This window comes from Calypte anna, chromosome 3 (genome assembly GCF_003957555.1).
Source record: "Calypte anna isolate BGI_N300 chromosome 3, bCalAnn1_v1.p, whole genome shotgun sequence".
Classification (NCBI taxonomy): Eukaryota; Metazoa; Chordata; class Aves; order Apodiformes; family Trochilidae; genus Calypte; species Calypte anna.
This window is the reverse complement of record NC_044246.1, coordinates 100593014-100610740: the sequence shown is the minus strand read 5'-3', so window position 1 is coordinate 100610740 and position 17727 is coordinate 100593014.

Below are 17727 nucleotides of genomic sequence, written 5' to 3'. Positions count from 1 at the left end.
GGACATCCCCACTAAAAGCCACGTGATCTTTTACACTGACTTAAAAGTGAGTGTCCTGAAGGTCATACAGCAAGAGGGAGTTTATCTGGATTAAGGTAGATTGTGACATTCAAAGCAGAATAGCCTCTTTCCAGAGGAAAAATATCCAGTCTGAGTACTTGTATACAGGGGCAGCTGAGGAAAAATATTTAACTTAGTCTTGCTCTTTGGGAGTAGGGCCTCATAGAAGCTTTTAGTTGGAGAAACTGTTGCGAGTATTATTTCAAAACTCAAAAACTCATAATTTGTCACTGAAATAAATCTTAAGGATTTTTTTCAATTGTGAGTGCCTAAAATGAAGTTCAGAAGCCATTTCCTAGTAATTTAGGTAACTAAATAGATTGCTGAATTTGTTTTCTAACAGCCTACTGAAGTTTAGTTACTGCTTTCAAAACTCTCAGTAGTTGCCCACTCACATCTTTTGGCACTAAAGTGCCTGTGAAAAGCTGCCCCATGACTGCCAAGGGCAAGAGGTAAGTGGTGGAAGCTGACAGACCACCTGCAGCTTTGGTAAGATCTCTTCATGCATCCTAGGTGTTGAAACTCCTTATTTAATCAAAATAACCAGGTTCTGTTTAGAGAAATATGAAACCGGGTGTTTCAGAACTGACTTTTTTGTTGTGTTCCTTTTCAAGGCTGAGTTTAAACTCAAATACTGAATTCTGAGACAACATGTCCTTGTCAATGGGATCAGCACTGGCACACAATCTTGCCTGATCCTGTTTTTTCACACTCACCTGTTGCCCATGTTTCCTTTAACCACTCCCTTGGCTTTGTGTCTCACTGCTGACTTGGCACCATCATACACACTGTTTTTCCTACAACAGCCTTCCACCTATGCCTGTCAAGTGCCCACCATCCCACATCAAAAACTACCCTTATTGCAAACAAAGTTCTTCCTTTGCAATCTTCCCTCAATGTCTTGAGGTGTGATCATTGCCTTTGTGAGATGGCATCTGTTTCAATAAACTGATGTATCCTGTGGTCATCGAAGTCAGTAGAAGAATAGTAAGATTGATGTTTACTAACTTTTTTTTCACTAACTTTTGTTGTAAGTGGATCTGTAATGGTCTTGTGTATATGTTCTGCAAATGAGTTTTGTGTAGTGTAATAGAGCTTTAACACCTTTTTCCTGTGTTAAGTCTATCAGTATCATAACCATTAGTAAAAGTAATCAAAAAACATAAAAGGGAGAGTCATCTCATTTGGCAAATACTGATGACAACTACTGAGGCAATGTTAGAAGTCACCCTAGAAAGATAGAAAACAATGAAGCTGGAAGTGTTTAAATTCAAAAGCTGCTTGATAAAATAAGTGGAACAAAAGACTTATGGATCTTTTGGAGACTTGGAGACAAGGACATAATTAGGACAAGAATCTGAAGAAGTGATTTTCATCTAAATCTGCCTTCACAGCTGTCCTTCTTTCTAACCAGAGCTCCATACCAATAGATTTTTTGGTGTTACATCCTTCTTGTCCCTGTCCATCTGTTTGGCATATGCCTGTGAATAATAAAGGCAAAGAAGAAAAAAGTCACCAATCAGGAAAAGAGGAAAAGCATTGAAGAAAATTAGCAAACACCAGCAAAACAGAGAGAAAGAACTAATGGAGACAGCAAGTGATCTGCCAATAGAAGGAAGAACAAGAAGATATCCAAAACCTAGGACTTATGTGTGCAAGTGGGCACTGTTAAGCAAGGAGAATTGTTATTCTGGTTGTCTTTGTGTTTTCAGAGAACAGCAAAGCATGCTGGCTTGCCACATAAGTTGTTCTGGGAGTGCTTTTTTACAGATAGTTTTAACATTTGGTCAGAATAAATCACAGACCTGTCAAGCATAATGACAGCTGAGGTGAGATACATGGTATTAGGAGTCAGCAGTAAGCCTACAAAGCATGGGAGAAAGCATGGATCAGCAAGGAAAATGGTGCCTGGGCAGCTGCCAAAATCCAACTGATTTCAGCCTTGTAAGACTGATTGAAACAAACGGAAGACTTCTTTGCTCTATAAATAAAAAGAGAACAAGGAAGAGGAAGTGGTTCTACTTTGCAGTGGAAAGCGGTAGAGATGAAAGATAATACAGGTTTGGCTCTGAAACTAAATGAATAACCTTGCTTGAGTTTCTCATTAGGACACCAGCATAAAACGTGTGGGCAAAGAAAACTTGTCTAATGGGAGAGTCTATGTAAATGGAAATTACAACAGTTGTGGTGGAAGCAAAATCCAAAGGATTTGCTGTGTACAAACCAGAGACCTGATAGTATTTTTCTGGCAATTTAAAAGAAGTGTTTGGTGCTGGGCTACCAAATCCAGCTTGGTGTGTTCTGGCCAGGGACTTGAAATCATAGCATTTATTTTGAAGAGCAGACCAGAAGCCACCTGGGAACTTGAGTCAATAGTCTGAGCACAGAAGTAAATAGGCTTTTGGAAAAAGTGTGACAGAGGAACTAATTAAAGTCGTGCCGGTAAATGGAAATGAAAAAATTTTACAGAGATTAATCTAAAGACATAGAGTGTAGAAATAATATGCTATCTTTTTAGATGAATGATACATTAGGGAACTGCAACAGATCTAGTCTACTTGGACTTCAATAGGGTTTTAGATGTGTACCAGAAGGGATAACATTAATTATAATAGGTTGAAAAATAACTGATTAAAAAGAGAATGGCAACCAGGTATATCAAATGGGGAGGCTGCAGGGAGAAGCCCTTCCATGGAGGCTGAGAATTCAGATGGCAAATACTTAATATCCTTATGAGTGACTGCAGCAGGAACAGCAAAAATCCATAGATAATTATTGAAATAGGATGATGGCCATCACCAGTGCACACAAGGACACTCCTCCCAAGGTCATTTTGCAAATTTACAAGTACTAAAAAAACGGATTTTTTCCTTCATCCATTTCTGCAAACTGGCTAAGGCACCATCCCATTTCTAAAGGGTCTCTCATTGTCTTCAGTGACAAAGAAAGAAGTGGTACTGCAAGAGGTATATATCAGAATGTAGTTTAGCTTTGCTATGTTGGCTTTGCCACATTACCCAGAGGAAAAGAAAGGTAAACATTTATTTTGGCCTCTGTGTGGGACTTGTATAGCATATCTGAAAACAGGATGATATCACTTTTCATTTTCTGATCTCAGCCTGGATGTAAAGGTAACAGTTAGATAAACAGCTCTGAGGCAGGTCTGTAAATCTCTGCAGTGAGATGACGAAAGCCACAGAAAGAAGGAAGAAATGGAGAAGCAAATTTTGTCTGAATAACAGGGAGATCTGTCCCACTATGGGAATAGTCACCGGGGGGTAGACAAACGTGGAGTTTAAGACCAGGCTACCCCAGCGCTAGCTTGGAGTGGCAAGGGGAAATTGCATAAAAGCAGCCATGGCCCCTCTTGGCTTCTATGAAGGTCCTTGGAAACTAAGCCAGCAGGGAGGAATGTCTGAGTCCCATCACTTGCTTTGGCCTGGACTTTCACTGTGTCTTCCTGTGCCAGAGCAGCCAAAACCTGAGACATCATCTGTGGAGACGTCATCAGTTTTGCCTCAACTGATGGAAAGCCTTGGATTAGCTCGGTTCCAGACAAATCTGTATTGAGCAGGCTGTTATGCCAATTAATGTTACAGTATGGGCTATTTTCAGTCTCAGACCTGCTTAATGCTGTTGTCAATACTGAGTATACCTTCTGAAGGTCAAAGGAGCCAGTGATAGCACAGCACAGCACAGCACAGCACAGCACAGCACAGAACAGAACAGAACAAAAAGAATCAATAATAGGCACTGCCCAAAGAACCAGCCTGCACATCAGTGACTGAGCACAGCCCAGCCAGAAACTGGAGAGAATGCCAAGACCACCAACCAGTAGGAGTCACCAGGTGCAGGTGCTGCAGGATGATAGAGATGGGCAGCAAGGGTTTGTGGAGAGGGAGGCAGAGCCTCTTGGGCCACAGGACTTCTGAGGCAACATGGTGCTCTCTGGCTTCCTCTTTGCTCTGCTCAAGGGGAGGATGCTTTATGAACAGTTTTACAAATTCATTCAAACTTTGGCAAGCACTTCTCAAGTCTATGTCCCTTGAAACTTGGAGCCATTGTCCTCCCTACCTACATTATCACTGGAACAACTTGTTCTATTTCTTGAAGTCGTCCTGCAGCAATAGGTGTAGCATTTCTTAACCTCTGCTGGCACTACTCAACAGATAAACTGAAGAGCACCAGGGAGGCTGGCAGGCAGTACACAAAGCAGCTCTTTAAAGGCATGTCAAAGAATGAGTCATTGTCAAGCCTGAAAGAGGCAAAAAGATTGATTACAGAAGAGCTGAGAAATATGTTGTGCTGATGAGTCACCATATCCCACCCTTTCTGCATTCACAGACCTGCCAGCTGATTCATAACTTGTATTCTTCCCTGTCCCTGTCAAGGCAACCAAAATAAGGGTCAATCCATTGAAACTTCCTCTTTAAAGAAGGGTGTTGTGTAAAGAAGCACAATTCTCTGCATCCACACATAGTAAGCCCCTTTTTCTGCTCTTTAGCCTTGGAGCCCATCATTTTGGGCAAAGGAGGTGGTACAGAGTCAGCACATAGGACACCATGAAAACCAAGGGTTAGGAGGTGGGATGGTCATAGAATTATAGAATGATTTGAGTTTGAAGGGACCTTAAAGATCACCTAGTTCCAACCTCCATGCCATGGGAAGGGACACCTCCCACTAGACCAGGTAGTTCAAAGACCCATTCAACTTGGCCTTCAACACTTTCAGGGAGGAGGCAGACACAATTTCACTGGGCAACCTGTTCCAGTGTCTCACCACCCTCACTATAAATAAATTCTTCCTTCTGTCTAACCCAAATCTACTCTCTTCCAGTTTAAAACCATTCCCCCTCATCCTACTACTACATGCCTCTGTAAAAAGTCCTTCCACATCTTTCCTGTAGGCCCTCTTCAGGAACTGGAAGGCTGCTATAATGTCTTCCCTGAGCCTTCTCTTCTCCAGGCTGGACAACACCAGCTTTCTTAGCTTTTTCTTGTAGGAGAGGTGTTCCAGTCCTCTGATCATCTTAGTGGCCCTCCTGTGGATTCACTTCAGAAGGTCCATGTTCTTCCTGTGGGGGGGCTCCAGAACTGAGCACTACTCCAGGGAGGGTCTCAAAAGAGAAGAGTGGGGGGTAAGAATTGTCTCCCTCAACCTGCTGGCTACAGTTCTTTTGGTGCAGCCCAGGATACAACTGGCTTTCAGATTCTGCTGGCTCATGTTGAGCTTCTCATCAGCCAGCACCCCCACGTCTTCTCCTTAGGGCTGTTCTCAATCCATTCTCTGCCCAGACTGTATTTGTGCTTGAGGTTTCCCTGACCCAGGTGCAGAACCTTGCAGTTGGTCCTATTGAACTTCATGAGGTGGGGATGGGACCACCTTTCAGGCTTGTCAAGGTCCGTATGGATGGCATCCCTTCCTTCCAGTGTGTTGATCACACCACACAACTTGTCACTATCAGCAAAACTGGTGTTTCCTTGCTGAGGTTTTATTTTATATCAAGTGAGATTTACCATGATCCCTATCTTCACCATTCTTCTCAGGTCTGAAGGAGATGTTCAGAGGAGTTTGTTTATAGTTCAACAATTGGCACTGAAGCTGCTCTCATGGTCCTCAAAGCTGCATCTCTCCACCTCAGCACTCCCACCCTGCCAGAGGACAGCCCTTTGCCAGGGACATCCTACTCTCCCCATTGGGACCATCCTGAAAAATCCCTCTGTGAGCCCACTTTTGCTTCTCACAGGACGTCACTGAGAAGCCAGGAGATGATGTGGTGGGAAGGGTCAGAGAACACAGGATGGGGAAGCCAGAGGAGCCTCTGCCCTTGGCAGAGCTTTGCCCAGGGGATTTGTTTGCAGGCAGCATAGTGTTGACCAGCTGAGTGCCAGCTGGGCAGGTCCAGACTGGAGCATCCTGCAGTGCAGCCAGCAGCGTGTGGGCAGAGGGCTGGCAATGACTCGGAGATCCCTGGTAAGCGTGCCAAGCCCATCAGAAAGGGCCTTCTTCTTGGCAAGGGGTTTTATCAAGTGGCAGTGGGAAAGAGCAAGCAAGAGCAGCACCAGGACAGGCTAGTCACAGGCTCATTTCACCAGTGTCCACTGAAAGTTGTTGAATTCCTCCAGCAGAAATGCTGCAGAAAGGAGAGGTATATGGGAATGGTATTGAGAAGGAGCTGGATCACTCACTGCTGGCTTCTGAAATCAGAGGAGATGTAAGGAATCAAGAGCAGAAAGCTAAAAAGTGCAAGTAATTGTCATCAGTTGCAACTTGATAGGCAATACAGAGTGGTTCTGAAAACACCAGCCTGCATTTTTAGTATTTTCTGGGGCACCCAGAAACTGGAGTAGACATATCTTAAAATCAAAATTAAAAAAAAAAAAGAGTCAAATTTATTTTATTTTGTTAGGCATAGCCTTTTTGATCTTTTGCCTACTTGCCTGAAGGCTTTCAGAAAAAAAAAAGGTGAAACAGAATTTTCTTAGGGAAGGGAAAATGTGTGTCTTTAACAAGAATCAGTAAAACAAAAGCAATCCTTATCTAGGAGAGGACTCTAAAAATAGTGCTGTAGGGTTTCAGGAGACTCTGAAGAGGTCTTAGTGACTTCACCAGCCTGTTTGCTTGGGTTTACATTTACAAGTGGTGTCATCTGCTAACACTTTTCCAGAACACTTAGAGTCCCAAGACTCAGCTGGATTCTCACTGCCAAATGCACCGTCATCAGTTACACAAAATCCACAGGGCAGATTCTGCCACCCAGTACCCTGACTCGGTACAGGAATATTGAGGGGCTCTTGCAGGTACCAACGAAAGAAGGAGTTGTTCCTGTAGCTGGGACGAAATCAGCAGTTAAATTTTGAATGACTGAGATTTAGTGATGAGTCCTGAATATTTTCAATTTCTTTTCACCATATAATTGAGCAAGACAAAGGAGAACTTGAGTCACAAGAAGAAAAAACAGTCAGGTTTACTTTTCTACAATGCCAGACTTCCCAGGAGACTGGAAAATGCAGCAAAGACATTAGATGAACACAGCTGACAATGCTACTTGTGTGAAATAATGGTGCTTAGGCAAAAGTGGGCTGTCTGTCTAGGAAAGGGCTGCTTTTCTTGGTCACTACAACTGTATGACCATGTTTCCTCCACCATCATCCTCTGCAGAGGCTTCAGCTGTATGACTAATACAGAGACCCAGAGCCTCTTCATCTCTCCAAGCTATAAACCATATCCATCTATAAATGCAAAGACCTGTAGCTGTTATTAGCTGGTATATTTACATGTACTATGTACCCATCAATATATATTTAGATGGAACACCCTACTATCAGCCAGAGGTTTTTGCATTCATAAATTCTGCATGGGACTGTTTCTCTGGATCTCCCTCATTTCTCTCCTCTCACACTGCAGCTTCTTCAAGTTGTTTGCCTGGCAGAAGCAGCAGGCCTAAGGCTTTCCTCTTCTTCCCTGGACAAAAAGAAACAAAAGAAAAAAAAGAAACAACAACAACAAAAACAAAAAAACACAAAACTAAACAAAACAAAAAAACCCCAAAAAACAAAAACAACAAAAAAACAAACAAACAAGCAAACAAAAACAAAAAAAAAAAACCAAACCAAAAAAAAAGATATGATCTTTTGCCTGATTGGTCTTTTCCCCATAAAGAAACTGTACTGGTGCAGTCAAAGGGCCATGGAAGTCAAAAGACCCCAAAAAAGTTGCTCTTCCAGTGCTGGTGTAACTCCTTTGCTGGGTGTTTGGAGGGCACCAAGCTCAGGGGCCCCCTTACCTGTGTGTGAGGGCTGTGAGGTGCAGGGCTGTTCAGGGCAGGTATCACAGCTTGAGTGATGCTGTTGGTTGGGGAGTAAATGAGTTCAGGATCTTCTCAGTTAAATGTGAACAGGCACTAGGGACTGGACCCTGGCAGAATGTGTTGCTCTGGACATTTGTCTACACCACAGATCTTCCCACTTTGCTGCACAAAACATGTTTATCAGAGTTGGTGCTATGTCACAGCTCAGTGACAAGAGGATGGTCACCACTGTCCTGAGGAGATTTTCAGGGGTGAAGTTCTCCTTCCCAAGGACCTGCGTAAAGTCTCTTCCCAGCCCCCTCGCCAGTCCCAGAGCACCCTGCACACAAGAACAAATTTCATCCTGTATTTTGATGCTTATTACTTAATACTTCAATTGCACTTAACAACGTGTTGGATTTTATATGCCATTTTACTTTTATGACGTTAGGTGGATTAATCTGTCATTAGTGCATCATGCTTTAAAGGCTTTTCTTTTCCCCTGTTAAACAGTTTAATAGGCTCAGGGAGACACTCCTGGGTGTGTGCTCTACGTTCTGCCTGCTCAGGGCTGGGGTGCAGCCGGACACCCTGCACGCACCCTGCAGCTGCCTCAGGGGCCCATAGCCCATGGCTCTACAACCACAGCTCAGCTCTGCTAGCAAATGGACCTCACAGAATGTAGCACCCAGCAGTAAGGCTACAGGCACACCCTTGTCCCTGATGCCCATGCCACTGCCAGGGTGTCCTAACCATGCCTGTTTGCAGCAGAGGATGCTGAGCTCCCCTGGGGTGGGACTGTGTGTCCCATGTGCACAGGACAAGTCTCCACTCTCCCACAACCCTGGGCAGACCAGGGGAACACAAAAGAGGAGCAAGGATCCCCTACATGCCTAGGTAGCATGAAGTCAGGCTGCAGACAAAGTGGGGGGCAAACCCAGGCTCCAGAAATGGTCCCATCCTATACACACTGATAAATACATACATTAATTTTTAAAAAATATGTTTATAGCCTGTGATAACTAACACTACAGCCATCCATGTATTACAATAAACCTTATTTGTGCTTCTTTTATACAGAATATGAAAAAAAAATCAATAATTGTCAGATTTACACACACAAAAAAGAGGTTTATATAATAGAAACACTGTGATTATTTAGCATTCTATGATACCAGCTTTGCCTCTGATCTTTTCAGAGAATTACAGGGCTGGAGAACCTGGTCCCTTTTATTGCTGCTGTCCGGAAGAATGATTTGTTGGGGCTGACAACAGGCATACATCTTTTCTTATTCACCTAAATGAATAAGAACATGATGGAAAAACTTACAATGCATATGCTTTTACATTTTCTTTAAACGCATGTATGCATAGAGAAGGGTGAAACCAAACATCTGCCAAGGAATAATTCATACATCTGCAAATACAAGAGTACACAAATCTGCTGACATGTGCAGAACAGCAGCATGAGCTCATTCCAAGAGCAGCATTTCCCTTTGGTGAGTGCATAGCTCCCAACAGTCGGAGCGACTGGAATTGGGCAGAAGCCTCCAAGCAATACCACACAGAACCTGATCCTAATCTCCCCTGCACTTGAAGGGCCCTGATCCTGCAGATGTTCGAGTAGGAAGCAGACTTCCCCAATGACAAGATCCCTGCACCACCCAGATGTACATCCTGAATTTCACACCTGACTGCATATGTGTGCCTGGTCATGCGCCAGGGAGATCCCCTGGAAGTGTGAAGGGGCTTGCACAGATACAGAACCTCCTCTGTGCTTCTGGCTGCAAGACTGAGGGGAATTTTAGAGCTGCTGTAAAGCAAAGTTCTCAGAAGTAGCTGGGAAGAGGAGGAAAGAAGGTAGCACTGATGTTTGTCCAGAGATCCACCTCAGGTAGCCCCACCAGTGCACACTTGCTCTGGATCCTATGAATTATTAGCTCTGATGAAATTGAGTCATTCTTGCAGGGAACTGGACAGGAAGGAAGGTTTCAAAGCTTGATATAATCATCATGAAGGTGACTATCTCCAGGGTTCTCTGAGCTCAGATACAAAGGCCCCAGTTCAAGCCATTATTCACAAGTGTGCAAAACCACTGGAGCTTCCAAGACTTCTACTCAATAAAAAAGAAAAGAGGAATATGGAATGAAGTGCTCTTCTGCACCAAGACTATGGCTGGTTGATTAAACAGTTGAGCAGGAGAGACCTTGCTGAAATCCTGACAAGGGGAAGGCAGAAGGCAGCAGCATTGCTGCTGGGGCTGGCTTTGCTCCCAGTGAGGAGTAGGGGTGGGGGGTTGTGCAGAAACAAAGGACAAGGGACATAGGACATGACACTGCAGGGAATAATTGATGCTTGAACTTGATGCAGAGCTGGAGAAGATCTGTTTGAATGAATCTCTGTTTGGATATTGCTAGTAAAAGTCCTAAAAATTGTGCCTGAATGGCTGGTAAAAGGGACAATAAGTATAGCAGTAAACTTAGAGATCACCATGCCCATGCAAAGGTCTGCAATCACTTTGGCACTGGCACTGATGAATTTCTGACCATATTTATCTCCTACTGCAGAAATTTTAAATCTTTTCATATTTCAAAGCAGCTTTCTTTGGAGTAAATGTTGACAATGGAAAGGATGTTTATTGTTCAGTGCTGTGTGCTTAAATTTCATTCTTTTCTTGAGAGAAGTAAGCTTTCCTGTGGGGGTGCTGAGACGCTGGCACAGCTTGCCCAGAGAAGCTGTGGATGTTCCCTCCCTGGAAGTGTTCAAGGCCAGGTTGAATGGGACTTTGAGCAACTTGGTCCAGTGGAAGGTGTTCCTGCCCATGCGGAGGGTTTGGGACTAGATAATCTTTAAAGTTCCTTCTAACACAAACCATTCTATGATTCTATTATTTGCTTCTGTTTAAGAGTTCAGACATCTCTGAACTCATCTGAAATAGGCCAGTAAACGGCATAACTCTAAACAGTAACTCGAAATGTTGCTCCACAGTCTCAATAGCACTGAGCAGGGGCTATTTAAGTTCTTGAAGAAAACTTTCAGATGTAGTGAAGACCTGAGGTCTGTTGATCTGGGGACATTAAAGATTCCTACTGCCTCCTGGTAAATAACCACATGCTGCAGACAAATCAGTTACTTGCTGCCATCTCAATTCTCTGCTTCCAGGCTGGATGTGCAACTCTACATTTCTCCCTTGTCACTGACATTCCTGGTAGCACTGTGCACTGTTACTACCCTGAGTCCAGGGTCCTGGAGGTATCATTGTGGATCATGATCTCATTTGACTATGCCAAACAAAAACCAAGGAGAAAGTCCCGTTCTTTCCTCAAAACCCATTTGGTCAGGCAAGAGATGAGACAGAGGAATAAGAGAAGATAATGAAGCAGAACTGGTCAGAACATCAGACCATAAATGACTTCAATACATCAAGAACATAACTATGGTAAATTTTTTTTGCAGGCACATTGTCAAAGGATAAACAAGTTTGAAGGACAATTGGAGAATGAGTGCAGATTAGCATTATTCTGCAAGATTTTGTATCTTTGTGGTTTTTTGATTACTCGGGGAATACTTTGCCTTAATCATCTCTGCCTTGTACTTGCTTTTTCCAACACTCTCACCAGCTCACAGTTCTCCTAGCTCTGGCAAATCAGGAGCTAACAAGGCAGACCATGGATGAGGCACTGTCCTTCGGCACAGGTCAGAATGCTTGTCCCCAAGTGACAAGGCTGACATGGACATGCAGCTTTGGTGGGGGCAAGTGGGAGAAGAGTGAGAAGACTCAAGCAGAAGGAGCCTCAGGAGTAAACTTTGAGGACTGTTGCTAGTAATCTGTTTACAGCCTTATAGTTCTCTCTTCCCCACACCATCTTCCATTTAGCAAGCTCCCTGCTACCTTGCAGTTCATGTACCAATCTACAGCATACCTTCAGCTTCTCTCAGAAAAGCACCTCCAAATGCAAATGGGGGGTCAGGAAGCAACTGCTTTTATAGCCATTGACTTCAGTAGTGTTCAAGTGAACTGCACTAAAATGAGCTACCAGACACTGATACCATACCAGAAGTGCTCTGTGGGGACACAACAGAACTGAAAGATTAAATTATTTATTATACTGTTTATCAGAATGGAGAATTAATTTCCTTACAGCAGGTTTTGCCCTGTGATCTTCAATCAGGCAGAAGAAACGAAAAATTGCTTCAACCAACTTCCTCTTTCCCTCCAAAGTTTCGTTTAGTTCTTGTAATCCCTGTGGATCACCCTATGGATGTTTATGGCGGCTCAGATGAGAAGGCAGAAAGCAGCAGTGCTGGGGTACAATGAAGCTGCCAGTCCTTGAGCAGGAGGACAGTATTGCCCAGAGCAGTTTTGCAGCCAGAAATGCTGTGACATGGAGCAGCACACTCTGACCCAAACCTCCCTCCAGCAGCCACTGCCACTTGTGCCAGGGGCTCCCACAGCTTAAGGCATGAGTGCCTGCAAGCACATTTTTATCAGCTGAGTTGCTAGCCCAGCAGGAAGACTTTAAGAAGAAACAAAAGTGTCATTATCCTTTTCTTTCTCCTTTTCCCACAAAGACTCCCACAAGCAGCCAGACACTGAGGTGAGCTATGTTTTTTCCTGAGTCACAGCTGTGAACTGCAGTTGCTCTCTTGTTCTGCCTCGTTTTACCTCATCCATATAATGTAAGCCATCCCTCATGGCAGAAGAGAAAAGCTTCCAAAAGGTGTAAAAGATGCCACATTTATCCCAGAAACTTAAACAGGGGCAAGGGATGGGCCTGGGTTTTGTCACATGATTGCCCATGTGGTGGCACAGTCACTGAAGGTTTGGGTTAAGACTCAAGTATTTATCCCAATAGAGGGCAGGGCCAGCCCTAGGGTGGTATGGGACAGGGAACAGCAGATGACTTAATCTGGTTGATTAAGTTTCAGAGACTTGAGCAGTTTTACCCTCTGTTGGACTCAGAATCCAAGAACAACCCACAGCCCAATTTATTCTTCAGTGCAGATGTTGCTGATACTTTTGTAGAGAAAACTTTCATTCCTCTGTGCTCCCCCTCACCCACATTTTCACTTTCTCCAGTACCATGAGTGGAGAGGACGATAGTGGCCATTCTATTAAGGCTTTCAGAAAGTTTGATGGTGAAGTACTTCTTTTGCAAACGTTCGGAAAGTTTCATTCAAATCTTGCTATGGCTGGAGGTGGGCCATGTACATAGATCCAAACTTGAACTAAGTTTAGGCCAAGACTCAGTGATTAGGCCAGAGGATAAATCAAAGTTTTGATCTTAGATTTGAAGGCACCTATTTTCATGAGAGTTTTTCTTGCAAACTTTAACCTCAGAGCTCTTTCTAATACCTCCTGGCAGTGGGATACCAAAGATCACTAAGTATTACTGAGCCAGTTACATGTATATTATATTTCACATTTAGTTCATCCAGTGGTCTCCCCTTGTCGTCTATTTACTAAGACATTTCTGCCAAATAGTCTTGCAGAAATAAAAAGATTTTTATTCACTTTCATAATATCCACATTTTGCAGTGCCTTCTCTCCAACTGCAAAACCAGTGGCCACGTACAACATTCAGCCCCATTAGTGGAGTCAGTTATTATGTAAATATCTTGAGATCTGGTTACATCATGATTCACTTTATAACCTAATTCAACCCCAATAAACTTGCTCTGAAAATGGAGGGAGTGAAGATAGCTGATGAAAGACTCTGAAAAAAAAAGGAACTAGAACTGGAACTGTGTAATCTGTAGCCACGGGCTCTGAATGGATCTGGACTCACTTCTCACAATCCATGGGGAGCTGGAGAGGCAGATAGTGACCACTGGGCCAAAAAGGACCTTGGGTCATTAACTCATGGTGACAGGTCCACCAGTAGATACTAAAATGACTGGAGGAGTTGCAGGCCTGAATGTGGCAGTGGACCAGTAAGGCGACCACACTCATATGCAGTCCTTAAATACCATCTCCTGCTGCTGTCCTCAGACACTGGCTGCTACCTGGGTGGACCACTGGTGTGACAGCGCAGGTCCTTTCTTACGTCCTTACACTCCTTCTGTCAGTATGTGCTGGGGTAAGATCTGTACGTGCATGGGAAGGAGACATAATACAAAGCTGAGCCCAGTCAAATCGTTTCTGGGAGACCTTTGCTGTCCATGTTCCACTAAAAATCAGATGGCAAAATATCCTACCTGGAGTCAAGTGTGAGCATCCCATACTGCTGAGCATAGTTCTCATGTCCAGCTTTCTTGCCAATATAATAACACTGCCCTCCATAGATCAGCAATTCCATTTTCAGACTTGTGTTTCTGAAATACCTTAACCTGAGTATTTTTTTTACAACATGAAAAAGTTCTGTATAGGTTGAATTCAGTGGAGTTTTGATTTCAGCAGGAATTACAAGAGGTGTCTGCTAATGTTTTCTTTCTTTCTTTCTCTCTTTCTTTCTCTCTTTCTTCATCTTCCTCTCCCTCTCTCTCTTTCTCTCTTTCTTTTTTTTCTGTAGAAAATACAGAGGAAAAGAAGTAAGCCAAATTATCACTGCCAAATACCACAACTAAGCATACTCTGTTGATCATACATGTCATTATCTTTATTATGGCAGCATTTCATGTGGATTGTAAAATGTCATTGCTCCCTCTGTCTAAAGACATATAACAGTAATAATAGTCTCTTACAAGTTTATTTTTTCATCTGTGGATGTCAGAAGCTCTTTAAAAAGGTCAAGATCATTATCTTCCTTTTATGGTAGGAGAAAAAGACAAAGACTAAGCTGTTCCTTCTAGCTCTAGGCGTCTAGGATTCTTCTACCAGGAGCAAAGGCAGAGAGCAAGAAAGGTATGTGGAAGTAAAGCTGAGCTGCTTTTTGGAAGGCATGTGGTCTTCCCAGTGACTGCCACAGAGGACTTCTACCCAGGACACACTTGGTGTCTTTCTGAGGCCTCAGTCAGATCCCTAAAGTCATGGGATGTGTTAGAGCCAGCTCATCTGTGCCAGGTTTCTAACCACGCAAGGACAGAACATAAAGCAGAACCAAGCTGCTGATTCCTGCTGTCATGTTCTTCCCACTCTTTTCTTTCTGATATAATGACAACAGAGTGCTTCCAGCATTGCCCTTGCTGTCAGGCTAGCATGGCTCTGTGTGTAGAGAGGATTTAATGCTTGGTTTGTGCCACAGCAATTTTTGCCTGCCCATGCATTATGGCACAGTAGATAAATCACAGAAAGAAATGTGGACTGAATGTACTCTGCAGCCCTGCTTTTCTAAACACCCAAATCCTACACTGTACTTCAGCTGAGGAACCTGATCTTCCCACTCCTGTTATGTCTGGCCATGGCTCTGTTTGGAGATGTGCTGGGGGGATGTAAGGTGGAAGCAGAGCAGTGCTAACATGCTCCTGTTCCAGGTACACAGCAGGCAGAGCCACAACTAAGAAATTCATCCAGCCCACAGCCTGCTCTGCTTCCACCAAGGACAGTGTAAACCAGCCACTGATCATGAATCATTCTGCAGCATGATTGTCTTTGGCCATGAAAATGTCCTTGAATTTATTTCCTCCCCTGTGAAAACAATCCTAACATCACCAGTGTTTCCCTTAATTGCCTTTTTTTCTCTCACAGCAGATGATGTCAGCATTATTGCCAGTGATTTCATCCACAGCACAGGCTGACCCAATGTGATTGCCATCCTTGGGTTCTGATGGCATGATTTTCTCTCCTCCACCTTCATTAGACTTTAGGTCCCCTGGGAAACCCTATCATAAGTGTCTTTTAAATACTGACTTCCACACAGGAAATGTTTAAGAAACATGATGCTTAGAATAGAGAAAATAATGGAGTTATTAATCTAATTCTACACTTAACTCATGTTACTATTAATACAAAAGTTAATGCAGGCATTTGTAAAACACACAGAGGAACCTAACTACCCATAGGAAAGAGGAGTTTGAACCTCCTGTGCATTCAAGCACGCTAAATGGCATCCAACATAATCAGCTGTCCTCAAAACTGGGACTTAACTGGGTTATGAAACCTACTTGACTTGTAGCCAGCTATCCTGTCTCCCTGGATAATTCTACATACAGCTAAATCCATGCTTGGTCTGACAGCTCTCTGGATGCTCATGTCCAGCCTGGAGATCTGTCTTCTCAACTGCTGTAAAAGAACTGATCTTTGCAGAGGACCAGAACTCAAACTGAGTTAATTTTGGAAGCTCCTCAGACTCTTTGGAAGGATGGTGCTGCAGTGCCCTCCTTGTGGACTCAGGCTGAGTGGAGCAGGAGGTGTGAAGGAGGGGTTTTGTGCTCTGCTCAGACCATGAGAGATGAAGGCCATGGCTGTCTCACCTGAGAACACCAAGATGACAACTGGAGCTAAGTCACTGTGCAACCAGGGGTAAAAACAGGAAGGAGAAAGCCTGACTCTAGCCTTGTGATTTGGGTATCTGTCTAATTGGGGACAGGGAAACCTAAGCAATTAGCAAACTGCTCCAACCCCATAGCTCACCCTACTTTGGAGGTTAGAACAGATGACCTTAAATTGCTTCCTACCTGAATTATCCAGTGAGATTATGCTGCCTACTCCTGAAATTGCTTTTATTCTTATGATGATCATATTTAAAAGCAGCAGATTATGCAGCTGAGTTTGTCCTGCTTCTAGCTGGTTGCTCGAGCCATGGGCAGCAGGTAAGCTCTTGGGCTCCCTTGCTGGTCCCACAGCTCTTGATTTCAGCAGTAAAAGACCAAAGGCTGTTTTGTGCTGGTTCCTCAGACTCCAAATAAAGGTGCCCAGTGTAAGCAAAAGAGGCCTAGAGGCATTTCTGTTGTCAGCAGAGAGGGGAGCGGCTCAGCAGGCAGCCTGGGGCTCTCCAGTGAGGGGATCAGGCGTGAAGGAAAGCAGAAACACTTTCCCTGGGACCAAGCTCTTGAAATTGCAATAATACAGAGTCTCTCTGATGCCCTGAAAACAGTAAAGGTGGATCCAGCCCACACCAGGGACTCGGTTGCTCAAGAAGAGCAGGTGGGCTGAAAAGAGGGACTGCAGGTGGGAGATGGTTTGGGGTGATGCATTTGCAAAAAAAAGAACTTCAGGCAGACCTGCATGCTGAGGTTCAATCAGCACTCTCTAAAACGCTTTCATCTAACAGATCAGAAAAAGAAAGAAAACTAGAACAGAATGCTCTGAGGATAAATAAATAATTTAAGATAAATCCAAGGCTTTTTCATTCCACCGTAATCAAGTTGAGGGGTTTCATTGTCACACAGGGAAGGACTCAGAGAAATAACAGCAACCAGATAACTGCAGTAGGGTTCAACAGTGCAAACAAAGCTGGTTATGCTGATTAATCCTCCTGCTCTTTTTGCTTCAATAGATTAATACTCATCAATCAAAACTCCAAGCATTTCTTTTGCTGTGCAACCCTCTGTTTGAGGCTGCATTCAAGGCACTTATTAACAACAACACTGAGCAGTGAAGACCATTGCCTGAGGTGGGATGAAGGTGGCCACTTGCAGATGTATGCAGGTTTGCAGGGCACTGCAAGACTGATCAGAAAGACTCATGGAGAATAACCCCCACATTTCATTTTTATTGTGTTTTTTGTCTGTGCTATGCCTTTTTGTATGAAAGAGTATGTGCGTACGAAAAGCTAAGTAGCTGTTGACTGACATGTTTTATATTAATTCGTACCTAATACTAGTATCTTCTTGTCCCACTGAAACCTGGAAGACTGCAGAAAGAGTAAGGTACAATTTGATGTGGATAAGAGCAGAGGAATCAAGATCTTCATTCCTCAGAAGCCTACAAAACACTTCGGTCTCTCAGCACACTTCTGCTCTCCCTTGATAACAGCACTGTAACAACACTGATAACA